The 16,636-nt window shown below is 29.3% G+C and overlaps 1 protein-coding gene across 19 annotated transcripts in view; it reads right to left on the bottom strand.

Moving 5' to 3' along the window:
* The window catches only part of para (sodium voltage-gated channel paralytic), a 196,311-nt gene that overhangs the window by 11,621 nt on the left and 168,054 nt on the right, over window positions 1-16,636 (bottom strand). The gene's annotated exons all lie outside the window — the stretch shown is intronic.

Here is a 16,636-nt window from a genome sequence, read left to right as displayed (position 1 = left end):
TTTTAATTGAAATGTCTTCAATCACAGAAATTACAGTATCAATTAAAAAATTAATTGAAGGTCAATTAAAAAGTTAATTGATCCAATTAAAAAATTAATTGCTACTATTATTTTTGTGATTGATTTTTATTTCAATTAAAAAATTTGTTGAATCAATTAAATTTTTAATTGAATATTTTTTAAAACTCAATTAAAATTTTAATTGGAAAAATGTTCGTGAAATTTTTTTGTGTGTATAATAAGTAGGAGCTTTTAGTTAATCGGAATTATTTTGAAAGCTCGAAATTGATCCTATCCCAATAAAAACATATTCAATCATAAGACTTTGAGATCTTGTTGAATTCAACTATATAATCAAATTAATAAATTGTCTTATAAGGAGGCTATAGCCGAAACATAAGCCAAAGCTGGCTTTTTTGAAGTATAGTTTTATTTTATTTGTTTTTAAAACCTATTCAAACATTGTTCTTTTATATCATGTTGAACTCAAATGTTATAGAAATATTTGAAAAATCTTTGTTATTAACAAGTATTTGAACCTGTTTCTCTGAGGGCGTTTAAATTCAATTGTTTTTTATTTTCAACATGCAATCAAAGTGAGTTTGTTGAAAAACTTTGGTGGTTATTGGAAAGTATCTTAAAGAAATATTTTTTTTTTGATTTTTGCACAAACGTATTTGTTTAAGAATTTATAAAAAAAAAACTCCAAATTAATCTAAAAGCTCAAATATTTTTATAGTGCATTTATAGAATAGCTTTATCTATGCATGATAAGCAAATATATTTTTATGAAACTGAATCTTTTTAAATGATCGATATTTACGCATTATATGATTATGTTATGATCACAAATACTAATTGCGATTTAAATATATATATAAATATTTAAATAGAAGATATGTATAAAGCCTTTTTCTCAAACATCAATATCGAAAGCTCTGGTAAATGGGAGTATAAGAAAACATGATTTTTTATTTTGTGATTTCTATGAGAAGGGTTAATGGCAATATAATGATAACAAAAATTCTGGTTTGTTGAAGAAATATTTTTCCTTACTCTTAAATTAAGGAAAACCATTTCTGTTAAAATTTCTTGGCGTTGTTTTCTTTTTTTTTGCGATAATTCGTAGCGTATTTTGTAAGTAGCAAACATCCCCAACATTATCACTCCTTTGTTTAGAACTTATTCCTTTTTTGCTGTATTTTCTTTGGTATTCAAAGGCTTGGATTTTCTCTATGCCTTTGATATTTCTGGTTTAATAATGTCGTAACATTATAATTTGGATACATTTTAGGGTTTTATAAAATTTAGAAAATTTGTATTTGCTTTTGAAATTTCTTTCATTTTCTTTTTTTCTGTTTACAAGGAACAGAATCATATTTCTGTCAATATTGAAACCTCAATTTTATGTTCATTGGTCGCTGAGATGAACTTATATGAGGGATATTTCATTAGCAAATTACAAGGATTACTTTTACATGCACTCTAAGGTGCTGAGGATTTATGTAAATTAGATTACTAAATATTACTTGGATTACGCAAAGGATTCTAATTATACAATTTATTCAAAAACTAAGTTCTCAAAGGAGGGAAGTGAGTGATAAGTTGGGTACCATCCATAAAAATTACAGGACATATATATATAATACGTATACATATTAAAGAAAGGGGGGAGGGGGGGTCGAGTTGTAGTTATTGGCTTAAACATTAGAAAAGCCAGCAGGAAAGGGAAATATTAAAACAAAAACTACTTCAAAATAGTTTAAAAAATTTTTGTAAAGAGGATATTATTTATTGCAGTATTTCATCTAAATTAAAAAAGGAATTTTCTACATTTAACAAATTACTGCTATGACTACAATTACCCCTAAATACAAAAACTATTTTGTTTTTTTCTAAGTTACTGTACTTTAAGTGATTTTACGTTACGTTACTTTACTTTTGGATAGGGGTCTCTAAGTTTTGATGATTTGTTTGTATTTTCTCTAATGACCTTTTAATTTATCATTTGATTTAACATTGTAGTCATATGACGAAAAAGATTTAATACTGCCCTTAGTCATCTGACTGCAAGAATCATCAGAGAATCTAATGATTAATGCCATTTAAAATGCAGAAGACTTAACTAAATAGCTATTCTTTAAGAGCTATATTTATAAATTACTCAATCCAACAAAATCTCTAAGAGATTGTATTTAAATTACGTAGTTTCTAAGGTATTGTAATAGATTTTCCATAAAAAATAATTCGTAAAATTTTGTTTCCTTATTGGAAATAAAAACTTGGCTTACGATATAGACTCCACCATAATAATTTTGTTAAAAAATGAATAAATAATATAGGATCAGAAGAAACAAAAATGTTTCAAAAATGGTATCTATTGAGGAATGTAAAAAAAATGTTTCAATAAAAAATTGCGCCTTCTTTAAAATTAATTTAATTCCTTGAGAAATTAAAAAAATGGCGCCCGACGCAGACAGGATTTTAATATCTATAATAACGAATAAATATTAAACATCAAAGTTTTTTTATGTTGGCATTACTCCAGTAGTAAAGTTCTCTTTTAATAGATTAATTTTAAATAAAAATCTAAATATTGGCGCCCAATGTAGGGCATTAGAATATAATGAAGTGTCTTGTTCATTTATGTCTTTTGTTGTTTTTCTTTCATATGAAAGAACGTAAAAGCATTTTAAAACATATCTGTGAAATAAATTTCTCAAAAATGGCGCCTAATTTAGGGAATGGAGTATTATGCCATGAGATACTAATACAAATAAAAATATTGATTAAATAGATATGAGAATTTAAATGTAAAACTTTTACAGATTTTGCTCTAAAATCCTATTAATTTAATTCCCTGAGAAACATCCCAGGAAAAAAATTGGAAGTTGTTCCACAAACATTTCTTTTAAAACCCATCCCAGAATCCCCCATCCTTTTGGACAAGTCCACAAACATTTCTTCTAAAGAGCATCGTGGGATCCCCCAATGATTTTTTTCCACTTCCGATGCAGTCCTTTTGGACAAGTACACAAAGATTTCTTCTAAAGCGCATCTTGGGATCCCCCAATGATTTTTTTCTACTTCCGATGCAGTCCTTGTGGAGAAGTATTGGAAAGAACGCTATATTAAGTGCAAATTTTTCGTTCATACTAATAAAGAACACCTAGAGAAGCAATTATAATGTTATTCCTTGGTGTCGTATTACGATCATATCACAAACATTTGAATTGACCTTTCGACGCTTTATATTCAATGGCATTTGTGGCTTAGTGTGCTAAGGCGTTCTGTTATGGTGCATTCAAATTAACTTCCAGGGCACAACTTCTAAAGCAATGCAAAGGATCCAAAAAGGGAGTACTTCCGTCCTATGACAAGCCCATGTAAAATTCATTGGAGATGATCCAAGTTTGCACTACTTCCGGATCACAGATTGGGGATCCAAACTAATTTTTTGGAAGCTCTTTTTTTACTTGGATATAGTAGAGTCCGATGCAGAACAAGATTTAAATTAAATAATAATAACAAGAGTTTATAGATATTCAACAGAAAAAGTTTGTGGTGTTAAAATCACTGTAAGATTACTTTGAAATAAAAATGTAAATAATGGCGCCCAACGTAGGGCATTCAAGTTTTAGGAACTGTCTAATTAATTTATGTTTTCTGTTTTTTTCTTTCATATGAACACACGTAAAAGCGTCTTGTTTGCTGACATTTACGAACTACTTTTAAAATATATCTTTGGAAGACATCTTTCAATAATGTCGCCTAATTTAGGCATTGGAGCATTATGTCCTGAAATACTAATAAAAATAATAAATATTAACTAAATATGTTATAAACATTCGTCTATTGAATAGTAAAGCTTGTATGATATACAGAAAAAATCCCACTAATCTAATTACTTGAGAAACATATAATGGAGCCCGACATAGGGCCGGATTTAAATATCTATTATAACGAATAAATCTGTTTGTCTTGGCATTACTCCTGACGTTAACTTCTCTTTTAATATTTTACATTGAAATAAAAATTTAAAAATATAAAATTGGGTCGAAAACCTTTGTAGTTAGTACCCTACTTTCTGTCATTATTTATATTCATAATTTGTTATGGTTGTAAATACATCTTAATATTGGCGCCCAATGTAGGTCATTAGAATATTATAAATTGCTTAGTTCAGGATTGGTTTTTCTTTGATATGAAAGAACGTACGAGCGTCTTGCGTAAAAAAATCCTTTACTTTCATTCCCTGAGAAACGTTTAATGGCGCCCGATGCAGGGCAAGATTTACATATTTATAATATCTGTGATGGTTTTTTTTCAGTTCAAAAATTTTATTTTAAAATAAAAATTAAAAAATGGTGGAGATTATATTGAAGCATATAAATTTCATTAAAACATACATAGATTCAAATCGTGGATTTTTATACATACAGATCCTTGCATGGACAAAAATTAAAATATTCGATTAAGGGTTTACTAGTTAAGGTGTTTTTTTTTTATAAGAAGGTTAAGCCAATGTTAGGTCTCAGGCTTTTAAATAAAATGTAAAACTTTCCTGCTGGCGTAATTGCTTTAGTCAATAACATGAAAAAAAGAAAAGCTTTTTAAGGATATAGAAAATAGTAAAGATAGTTAAGGGGATATAGAAGCTTTGTAGGGCTTTAGTTTCTAGTTAAGGGGAAGAAAGAGTTGTAGAAAGTTTTTTAAAACAGTTTTGTTTTTAATACAAAAAAACATAAAAACACTTAAAACACAAAACAAAGCATGCAATCAACTGAAAAGAAACCCAATGTATTATTTTACACATTTAGTTCGAATCTACACACTATATAAATATGTATTATACGGTATTATTTTTTCACAAATTTTTCATTTCATTATAGTAAATGTAAAACTAGTAGTATGTAGTATGTTGAGACTATACTAAGATACCGATGCACTCGGGTTATAATGCTACTACTGGTATAATGCTATTTTTCGATAGGGAAGAGAGAACTATACAATGTTTACTATAAAACTACTAGAGTTCATAGTAAAGTACATAATATCCACTGGCAGTATGGACCAAAACCATTAAATAGATTCAAACTTTAATTGGCATGAGTATAAAAAAGCATTTAAAATAAATTTTGCATAAAGCAGCTGCTTGATAAGGGTTTTGACAAGTATAAACTTTCCCTGAAGGCCTTCTAGCATTGATTCGCTTTCGGTTCACACCTCCCCAAAGGGGAGGGACAGGCTTCAAAGAACGTTTATAGCTGTTAAGAAGCATCATGCCAAGTGAAAAGCTTACAGAGGCATGTAGTAAGTGCCCCCTAGAACTGAGGTAGGCAGTTCATACATATCTCTGGTTGAATCGTTAGTGTGAAGGACTACACGAGAGTCCGCCACGAAGTAGCCATATTTGTATAAATATATAGGAATTGAGTTTACTTCCGGGCGGAAGTAGAGAGAGAGAGAGATAGAAAGGGAGCAAAAGCAGCTTACAACTGAAAGCTTTGTTGGACTTTCACTCCTTTCGTGAGTTCGTTACGCACGCGCTGCTCTTTTTCTTTTTTCTATACAGTTGTTTTTTTTTTTATTGTTGATACGATTTAGTGAGCATGGTTGTTTTCCAGACGTTAGCGCTGTAGTAAGGCTTCTGTTATTTATTTTTATTTCGTTTTCGCTTTGTTTTTGTTTTCTATATTAATATATTCGACATTATGGATATCACTTAGAGATCAAAGTGATTTCTTTAAATTTTGAATCATAAGCTTTAAGCTAAAAAAGCTTTACCTAATAACTTCTGTTGTGTAAGTGTGTGTATTTCTCTTTCGGGTGTAAAAGCTTTTTGTTTTGTGTAGATTTGTTTTCATCTGTGTGTGTGTGTGTGTTATTTTTTTCTGTACTTATAAGAGAGTTTGAAAGTGTTAAGAGAGATATAGATAGATAGAGAGAGAGAGAGTGTAAAGTGTTTACATTAATAATAAACATAAAAGCTTTCGTTTAAGCTCGCAAAACTTAAAAATCGTTTTCAACATATAACATAAAACATCGAAATTTTCATTTAATTATAACATTGAACATTGAAGAAAAGAAGAACATTGAAATAGAAAAATATAATTACAACAACAAAAAAAATTGTTTGACATTAACAAACAAAAAGAAACTCAAGTAAACTGTTGGAAGTTAGTTTACATAAACTTTTTCTTCGTAAAAAGAAGGTTAAAACTTTGAAAAATACTAATGTAGTAGAAACTGTAGTAGTTTTGGGGGTTGTTAGGTAAATAGGTAAATGGGGTGGATGGTAGTTAGTAGTAGTAGAACTTGTAGAGCTTTATAACGTAGCTATTAGGCGCAGTTTTAAGATTAAAGCCAGCAGCAGAAATTTTTGCATTTTTCGATTTTTTTAATGCATTCAACTTCCATTTCATTATTGAGGTAATTTTTCTTTGTAAACAATTGTTTTTTTTTTGTTATTTTTGCTAAGTTTTTGTAACAGTATTGTTGTTGTAGCAAATTCATGAAAATTATACCCAGCTATGAAATGAAAGCTTTCTGCTGCCTTTTGAATGTAGTAAAGCATATTTTAAGCCATCTTTTAGTTTTCGTTTTATCATATTTTTTTTTTAATTTGTAACATCATCGTAGAGTTGCCGTTTCTCTTGTTTGTGTCTTTTGATTTTTATTTTTTCTTTTTTTTTTTTTTAATTTTACAGAGGGATTTTTGAAGCTATTTCTAGCAAAATTTACAAATTTTGGTTATTTCATTTCCTTTATTGTGCTTACGTATCGTTTAGAGTGTATCCAAATCCCCCACAAGGGGACAAGGGTGTTAGTAATTTAAACCAGTGATGTTCAACCTTAAGGTCCCACGTTATCCTCCTATCAAGATCGTCTAGCTTAATATTTAATTCGAATAAATAAAGTATATAACAATATTTTATGAATTAAACCCCATACGCATACAAGTTAAAGGTAATCTCTAACCCTATATTTATAGCTGTCTAAAAATTATTTTGAAAAATTCACAATTATTGTAATCATTTTTATTAATGTTTATCAATCTTTATTCATCTATTATATATTTTTATTTATATATTATATATGTTTTTATTTATATATTTTAAGTTCCGCAGTACGTTTTACTGCGAAAACCGTATATTAAACACGTAACATATTTTTTATGATAACTGTCAATATTAAAAGTTAAAAGAATACTCTAACCCTATATTTATAACTGTCTAAAAATTATTTTGAAACATTTACAATTATTTTAATAATTTGTATTAATAAATTAATCTTATTAATAATTTGTATTAATAAATTAATCGTAGTACGTTTTACTGCGAAAACCGGATATTAAATACATAACATACACTGAAAAACAGTGAACCAACCAGGAAGAAAACTTTCGGTTAATTTTAGAAAATTTTGAATATTTGTAGAAAATTTTAACTAAACAGTATTACAAGCGTTGGCATCACCCCGATGTCGTAAAAATAAGTAAATATTTTTCGACAAATTCAAGAAAATTTATTAGACATAACTAAATTTTTTCACTTCTTAAAGAAAATTTTGTAGTTTGAAGGAAACACTTACAGAATTACATATCAATCCGTAGTACGGCTTAAATGTTCATTAGATAACCTTGCTCTAATAGAGCTTCATGAAAGTTGGAGTCAATTTTTTAATATAAAAAATTTGTCTTTCTTCGAAAAAATATATTTTTTTAATAGACAGAATTACATATCAATCCGTTGTACGGCCTAAATGTTCATTAGATAACCTTGCTCTAATAGAGCCTCATGAAAGTTGGAGTCAATTTTGTAATATAACAAATTTGTCTTTCTTCGAAAATATATATTTTTTTAATAGACAGAATTACATATCAATCCGTTGTACGGCTTAAATGTTCATTAGATAACTTTGCTCTAATAGAGCTTCTTGAAAGTTGGAGTCAATTTTGTAATATAAAAAATTTGTCTTTCTTCGAAAAAATATTTTTTTTTGTGAATTTTCAAATAATTATAATTTTTAATCATATAGCATTTAAATTGCAAGAATGTGTTTAAAATTGTAATATGTAATAATAAAATGTTTATTGCAAACGAAATAATATGCTGGTAATTAAACACGAATTAAATAACAGCCGGTCTCAACGGCCTCCAACGCGTTTGAGTTACTTTTGAAGTAATTAATTTGATAACAAAAGGAACATTTTATTAAGATCTCGATTCGGTAAATAATAAGATTAAAATGGGTTTTGTTTTATTATTGCAAAAAAATGCTCCAAAAAAGTTTATGAAAAGTCGTAAGTGAAACCATAAGGGTTGTAGGGATTGTTGCAAGCTTTCGTAGAAATAGTATTCCCAAAAAATGTTAAAAAAGATCGCAAACGTTGCCTTTTTCATTAAATTTCTGGTGATTACCACAATTTATTTACACCCTTTCTTTGGGTGTACGAATTAGTGGGAATATATAATTACTGTTTTCTATGAAGATTCAATTTTGTGATTCCGAGTTTCATCATTAAGATACTGATTTTAAATTCTGATCAAAAGACATATTTTGAACACTCTATTGCAGGCACATTTAGTATAGCATTTACAGATACGGTTAAGTTTTTTTTGCTATATTTATAGGGTTTCGGCACACTAATTTTAAAAATTGAAAAATTTTGTTTAATTTTGTAAGTTTTTCAAATTAGATCTTAATAAGCCAAACAATCATTTTCTCCATTGCTCGCAAATGGTCATATTTAAATATGAGAAAATGTTTTGTTTATGTGGATGCTTCAATATCGGAACCCTATATTGCTACGTCTGGAGTTCCCCAAGGTAGTATTCTTGGTCCTTTGTTATTTATATTATTCCTTAATGATGTTATATTTTGTTGCCATTTTGCTAACTGTTTGATTTATGCAGATGACATTAAGATATTTGCAAATATTAAGTCCTTATCTGATGTATTCTTGCTACAATCTGATTTGGATAGAATATTCTCGTGGTGTGAATTGAATTTATTGCCTTTGAATGTGTCTAAATGCGTATATCTATCCTACTCGAGAAGAATTAATGACCTGAATTCTTCGTATTTTATAAATAATCAGGAGCTGCTAAAGGTTGATCATGTTCGTGATTTGGGGGTAGTTTTTGATGCTAAATTTTCCTTCAAATTGCATATAGATTATATAATGCCAAAGGCTTATTCGATGTTGGCATTTGTTAAACGGAATTCTAAGGAATTCGTAGATCCATATACAAGAAAAATACTATACACTAGCTTTGTGAGATCTAGGCTGGAATATGCTGCTATTGTTTGGAATCCCATATATACTGTCCATTGCGATCGAATTGAAAAATTGCAGAAAAAGTTTATAAAGTTTGCATTATTGTCTGTGCCTTTTACTGATCCTTTGCCTTCATATGAAGCTAGGTGTAGGCTAATTCATTTGGATTCTCTTCAATCGCGTAGATTAAAGTTTTCAGTTTTGTTTATTTATAAAATAATTAATGGATTTATAGATTGTCCGTCTCTTTTAGAGTTGATTGGTTTTAATGTACCAATACATTGTTTGCGAAAGCATGATTATTTTGCAATTCCTGCTCATAGAACAAACTATGGATCTTCGGAACCAATTTTAAGATCTCTTAAAGAATTTAATAATTTAAATAATAACTTTGATTTAGATTTTTCAATTTCCCTAAATAGTTTTAATTCTATTTTAGACTTAATTTATTTTAAGAATTGCTAGTCTGTAAGGAATGTATTCCATAGACTGAATAAATAAATAAATAAAAATCAATCCTTGAAATTAAAAGTTCATGGACATTTTTTTTGCATATTTTCAGGCGTCACGATTTTCCGATAGGTGACACTTTGGTTTCAGAAAGAAGAAGCGAAATTATAGCTTGGACGCATTAGTTCGATTTTATGTTGGGGCACCGAACACATTCGTCATCTATATTTTTAAAGGGATCCGGTATCAAAAATTATGAAAATTATTACAAAGGAATTTATTAAAAAGTGGCCAAACATGGCAAACAAATCTCACAACAAAAAGTTATAGCATTTAGTGTAATTTACAACCAAAAAGTGGCACAAAAGTGTCAACACTTAAAAATGTTACAAATTTGCCACTAAAGTAACACACATATTAAAATCATATATTTTTATTGCAATTTAATTAATTGATTACTCAACATTTCCGATTTTTTGTCTATATATATTTCTTATGAAGTGTTAGACCTAAAAGATCTACTGAGATCTGAGGCTTATCTGTCCATATTGACAGCAAACATATCAACATGAGTTATTCTGCCATTGCCTCAGATGAGTTTTTCTACGCTTGCCTAAAATCCCATTTCGTCTAAAAATCCCATAATCATAGGAATATCCTTACATCAGTTTTCACATGAAAATTACCTGGCACATGAATAGATAAAATTTTGTTTGGTGTAAACGTCAAGGCGCTGTTTGAAAATCGTAGTTTCAATAGTTGGCTTAAAGTTGAAGTTTTCATTGTGCTCTTGATGTGAACTATGTTGTTATTGATGCTGGTTCGATTCCACACTTTTGACTAGTATAAATATATTATGGGCACTTTTATGATAGCAGTGTATGTTATTATTTAAATGATCAATAGAATAAAGCAATAGTTAATTTTATTTTGTTTATGTAGCAGTACAAAGTTACCTATTAGCAAATTTCGAATATTTGTGTTTTCTATTATGGCTATAATCCATTTTTTTCTGCTAATGCCAATTTAGGGTATGATGGTGGAAGAATCATGATATTTCTAGTATATTAATGAAATTAGAATATGTAGATTTAAATGATCTAAATTTAAAAAATCTAATAATATTTTGAAGAATTTTTATCTAAAGACAGAATTTCACATTTAGATTAATATCTTTCACTATAAGAGATCTCTAACAACGATTGGACAAAAAGGTACCCATATATATTTTGTAAGTGTATATACATAAGATAAATATTACTTTTCAAAATATATAGCAATATAGCAATATATTATAAATATATTATTCATATATATGTTAGCGTTACTTTTAATTACCAAAGTATATAGAAGAGATTTGCAGTTATTTACCAAAAAAAGGGAAAGGATAACTACAAAAGTTAGAGTTACTAGCCCAGCTTATTAGTTATACTACCTATATAAGAGATAGCGTTATCGAAAAATATCTTTGATTTTACGTAGGACTATATATAGGACCAAATATTACACAAAGGTTGAACATCATTGACTCAAAATACACAAATTGGAGCTGAGTATATATAAATAAAAAAATATATTTAAGCATTTAATTAATTTGTACAAATGAAATTTTGGGAGATAAATATATCTGTAGGATATTTTGCTTTTATATAATAAAAAACTAATTTTTTAATTTTTGTAAATGATTATTTAATTCATGTGTACAAAATAATTTCGTATAAAAAGAGCACAACAAAAATGTATTTGAGATAAATATTTGGTTTAATAAAATAATAGAAGCTTTGTATGTTTGGTATTTTGGGTAATTTAAAATAAATATATTTTCGATAAAATATTTAAATTAATAAAAACTAAAAATTGTTATTATATACTAACATGGTAAAATGAAAGCAAAATCTAAGGATCAGTTTTTCAGTGGTTTTCAGAGATATGAATTGGTAAAGAATAAAGGTGAAATTCCAAAATTTATAAAACAATAAAGATAAATCTATCTATCTGAAGATAAATTTATGTTCTATAAAATACGCTGAGTGATTTGAGGAATATTTAATGATATACTTAGTTCTATTTTAATACCTAAGGGATAGATATTTTTGTATAACATAAATAACTAAACCTATTACATTAATAATATATATAATAGATAACAAGTAAGTAAAGTAGAAAGTCGAGTGGGGCCGACTATATCATACCCCAAACCACCCTTACTGAATTAGTAATCATAAGCATTTGTGGGGTAACATTGATATAGGTCTGGGAGATAAACCGCAGTTGCATATGTAAGAAAATTAAGGGGTACATGTTTATGGGTGCTTTGTCTCAATCTGACTATAGCTCATAGTCAGTCTTGCCAGGGAAAATGTTCGGTTTACCCTACAAGGACAACAAAAGTTCCCTACTTTCCCATACATTCCCAAACAATTTCCCCTACAATATTTTTCGTTAAATTTAAACAAATTTTACAAAACAAAAATGGTTGTAAGTACTTTATTATCTTAAAATATGAATATGCAACGTATAAAACTTAGAATATAAATTTGTATTACCATCACGGTTGCCACAGTTGGTAGAATTCTACCCAAAATAGTATTTTTTTTTCTTGTGAAATCTGTATAAAAAAAAAATTTTTGGAAAAAGTTTCTATAAATAAATTTTTGTAAGAAATTTTTCTATAGAAATAAAATTTTATAGAAATAATATTTTGAAAAAAATTGCTATAGAAATACAATTTTGACAAAATTTTCTACAGGAATACAGTTTTTGTCAAAAATTTCTATAGAAATATTTTTTTTGGTAGATTTGTGGTAATTTGTGGTAATCTTCAAATTTTGTTAGATTTTTTTTTTTGGCACGAGTGGTAAATATTGTTAAAGATCAAGCCTTGTCGGCTTCTAATTTCCTCCTCTAGAGCCACCAAAATGTAAAAATTATTACAAATTGTGTTGAGTGAAAATTTCCCTACATTGTGGTCCAACGTGCCTACAAGACGCTAAATATTAGTAAAACCGTATATAGGGAATTTTCCCTACTTCTAGCAACACTGGCTGTAGTTGATATTGCACCTACGGAGTTAGTATGCCACTAATATTGATCCCATTATTAAAAAAGAGAAAATCGTACAGTTAGTGTGGGTAATAAATCTAAATTTGTAAAAATCGACCAATATTCTTATGTAAGAGCTACAAATACGTATAAATACGATCGGCCAATACATCAAAATTTGAAATTTGACTAAAATTGGTTAATCAATAAGAGTACTATAGCCAAATTTGGGAAAATCGAGCGATGCATATATATGGAAGCTATATATAACTCTGAAACAATTTGCATAATATTTTGCGGGTTTGATTAATACCACAAAAGGTTACCTTGCGCAAGATTTGAGTAAGATAAGTTAAGAAATGAGGCCTGTATGGTCAAACATAAGGTTATTAGGGTCGAATTTTTCAAAATCGGGCGATACATATATGGGAGCTATATCTACACGCAAAGAAAAAAAAACGTTTGGAAAACGTGTACCGAAAACGTTTTTCTTTTGTTAGAGTTTTTTGGATTGCTTCGAAAAGTATACACTTTTATCACCAAAAAAATTCGTTTGTTACACAATTTTTATTTTTTCAATAAAAAGAGTTATTTTTGAACCAACAACACAGCCCATTTCGTTTATATCAAACACTTTTCTTTTCTGACTTTAGATCTTTAATAAGACACATTTTACAGTTCATAGTAAAAATTTAATATAGTAGAATGTAATGTTGAAATTTTTTTCGAAATCTTCCGACCATATCTGGAATATATGTAAAAAAAAATAAAAAAAAAAACTTTGGTCGAAGCAGGGATCGAACCCACGACCCTTGGCATGCAAGTCCGACGTAGCAACCACTGCTCCACGGTCCCAAACTAAATGTATTTTTCTGTCAAATAAACTTTGTTTAATCGGCTTGTGGGCCCCGCAAGCTATGCTATATTAATATAACTTATATGGATAATTAGCTATTGATGACAATAACAGCTACGTAGCTCAGTGGATAGTGTGCTGCCTTACAAATTGCATGGTCCGCGGTTCGATTCTCAGTCCAGGCGAAAGGTAAAAAAATTTAAAAATTTATAAAATCGTATAATTTCTTCTACATTGTTTGTATTACAGAAAAAGGTGCTAAGAACTAAAAAACTTCGTGGAAGTGAGAAAGATGTGAGGGAAAATGCAATTAGCCAGAAAAAAATTTTTTGAGTTAGTCTTTATGAAATTGCTTTTACATCCTGGAAAAGAATAAACGTTTATCACAAAAAGTATATACTTTTCTTCCAAATACACTTCCTTTCGACGAAAAGCAAATGAGAAACGAACTTTGTTTGTCTAAAATTTCGTTTGGGAGGAAAGAATTATTTTTTTGCGTGTACATGTGAACCGATTTAGATGAAATTTTGCACATATAGTTAGTACTATAGAGGACTAGATCTAGCCAACTTTGAGTAAGATCGGTTAATAAATAAGGGTTTTTATGGCCAAATTTGGGAAAATCTGGCTATACATATATATGGGAGCTATATCTAAATCTGAACCGATTTCCATGATTTTTTGCACATATAGTTAGTGCTATAGAATATTACATTTAGCCAACTTTGAGTAAGATCGGTTGATAAATAAAGGTTTTGTGGCCAAATTTGGGAAAATCGGGCGATACATATATATGAGAGCTATATCTAAATCTGAACCGTTTTGGCTGAAATTTTGTAGACTTGAAGGCCGATGAAAAAGATTACCTTTTGCCAAATTTGGTGACGATCCGTTTGAAAAAAGCGCAACGTGACCCCATTTGTCGAAATCGGGCGATACATATAAAGGGTGATTTGTTAAGAGCTTGATAACTTTTTTTTTAAAAAAAACGCATAAAATTTGCAAAATCTCATCGGTTCTTTATTTGAAACGTTAGATTGGTCCATGACATTTACTTTTTGAAGATAATTTCATTTAAATGTTGACCGCGGCTGCGTCTTAGGTGGTCCATTCGGAAAGTCCAATTTTGGGCAACTTTTTCGAGCATTTCGGCCGGAATAGCCCGAATTTCTTCGGAAATGTTGTCTTCCAAAGCTGGAATAGTTGCTGGCTTATTTCTGTAGACTTTAGACTTGACGTAGCCCCACAAAAAATAGTCTAAAGGCGTCAAATCGCATGATCTTGGTGGCCAACTTACCGGTCCATTTCTTGAGATGAATTGTTCTCCGAAGTTTTCCCTCAAAATGGCCATAGAATCGCGAGCTGTGTGGCATGTAGCGCCATCTTGTTGAAACCACATGTCAACCAAGTTCAGTTCTTCCATTTTTGGCAACAAAAAGTTTGTTAGCATCGAACGATAGCGATCGCCATTCACCGTAACGTTGCGTCCAACAGCATCTTTGAAAAAATACGGTCCAATGATTCCACCAGCGTACAAACCACACCAAACAGTGCATTTTTCGGGATGCATGGGCAGTTCTTGAACGGCTTCTGGTTGCTCTTCACTCCAAATGCGGCAATTTTGCTTATTTACGTAGCCATTCAACCAGAAATGAGCCTCATCGCTGAACAAAATTTGTCGATAAAAAAGCGGATTTTCTGCCACTGATTTTGGTAATAAAATTCAATGATTTGCAAGCGTTGCTCGTTAGTAAGTCTATTCATGATGAAATGTCAAAGCATACTGAGCATCTTTCTCTTTGACACCATGTCTGAAATCCCACGTGATCTGTCAAATACTAATGCATGAAAATCCTAACCTCAAAAGAATCACCCTTTATATAGGAGCTATATCTAAATTTGATCCGATTTCTTCCAAATCCAATAGCGTTCGTCCTTGTGCCCAAAAAACTCCCTGTACCAAATTTCATCAAAATCGGTTAATAATTGCGACCGGAATCCTGTGAACAACAAATACATGGCCAGACGGACGGACACCAAGCGATAGATCGACTCAGGAGGTGATTCTGAGTCGATCGGTATATATTTTATGGGGTCTAAAATAAATATTTCTGGTAGGCACATTTTTTGGCCGATCAAACTTATTATACCCTGACCACTATGTGGTTTAGGGTATAAATATGAATAATATTTATATAAAACCAATAAGATTTAATTGTTGTATAAAATCAAATTTTGGAATAGATTTATTAATATTAGTCAACTAGTCAACGTTATGATTTTATTCAGCACTATTTTCTCTCTTTCATTGCGATCTAAGGTAAATTATAAACATATATAAATATATCAATAAAAATCAAATATTATCTACAGTGAACCGAGAAAAGTAAATAAAGATTTCTAAACTAAAAAAAATAATATTCCTCAAGGCTGTTACTAATTAAAGTATATTTTTTTTATTACTTAGGGGTGAAATTAATAACAAAAAAATTTTAATATAATTAAATTTGGTTTTAATAAACCACTGATAAAATGGTCCGTAATAGTTTACTTATGAATAGGGCTTATTTAGTTTATACCAAAAGCATAAGAAAGACACCATGTATATAGGATGTGATATATATAAAATTAAAAAAACAACAAATATTTAGATAATAAAAATATAATAATAATTTGTTTATATGGAGCATAAAGAAGACAACATGTATATGTTATGTGGTACATAGAAAAATAAAAACGCTTTATATTAAAAATAAAAATATCATTTGTTTATATGTAAGTATATGTCAATACTTAAGCACAACATTAATTTTTGTTAGGGGTTAGGGAGTTTTTTTTTTTTTAATATTGATTATTGTTACAATTAACAACATTTAAACACACAACATAACTTAAACTTAAGGCTCTATAATGTCAACATACCACTCCCTGTTTATATGTTATAAAGTAAAAGGAGGGAGTGAGATTGGAATAACACTATATGCCTTAAGCCAAAATACTATATG

Source organism: Haematobia irritans, chromosome 3 (assembly GCF_050003625.1).
Source record: "Haematobia irritans isolate KBUSLIRL chromosome 3, ASM5000362v1, whole genome shotgun sequence".
In the NCBI taxonomy this organism is placed as follows: Eukaryota; Metazoa; Arthropoda; class Insecta; order Diptera; family Muscidae; genus Haematobia; species Haematobia irritans.
The sequence above is the reverse complement of the archived record's forward strand: the minus strand, read 5'-3'. Positions and strand labels throughout refer to the sequence as shown.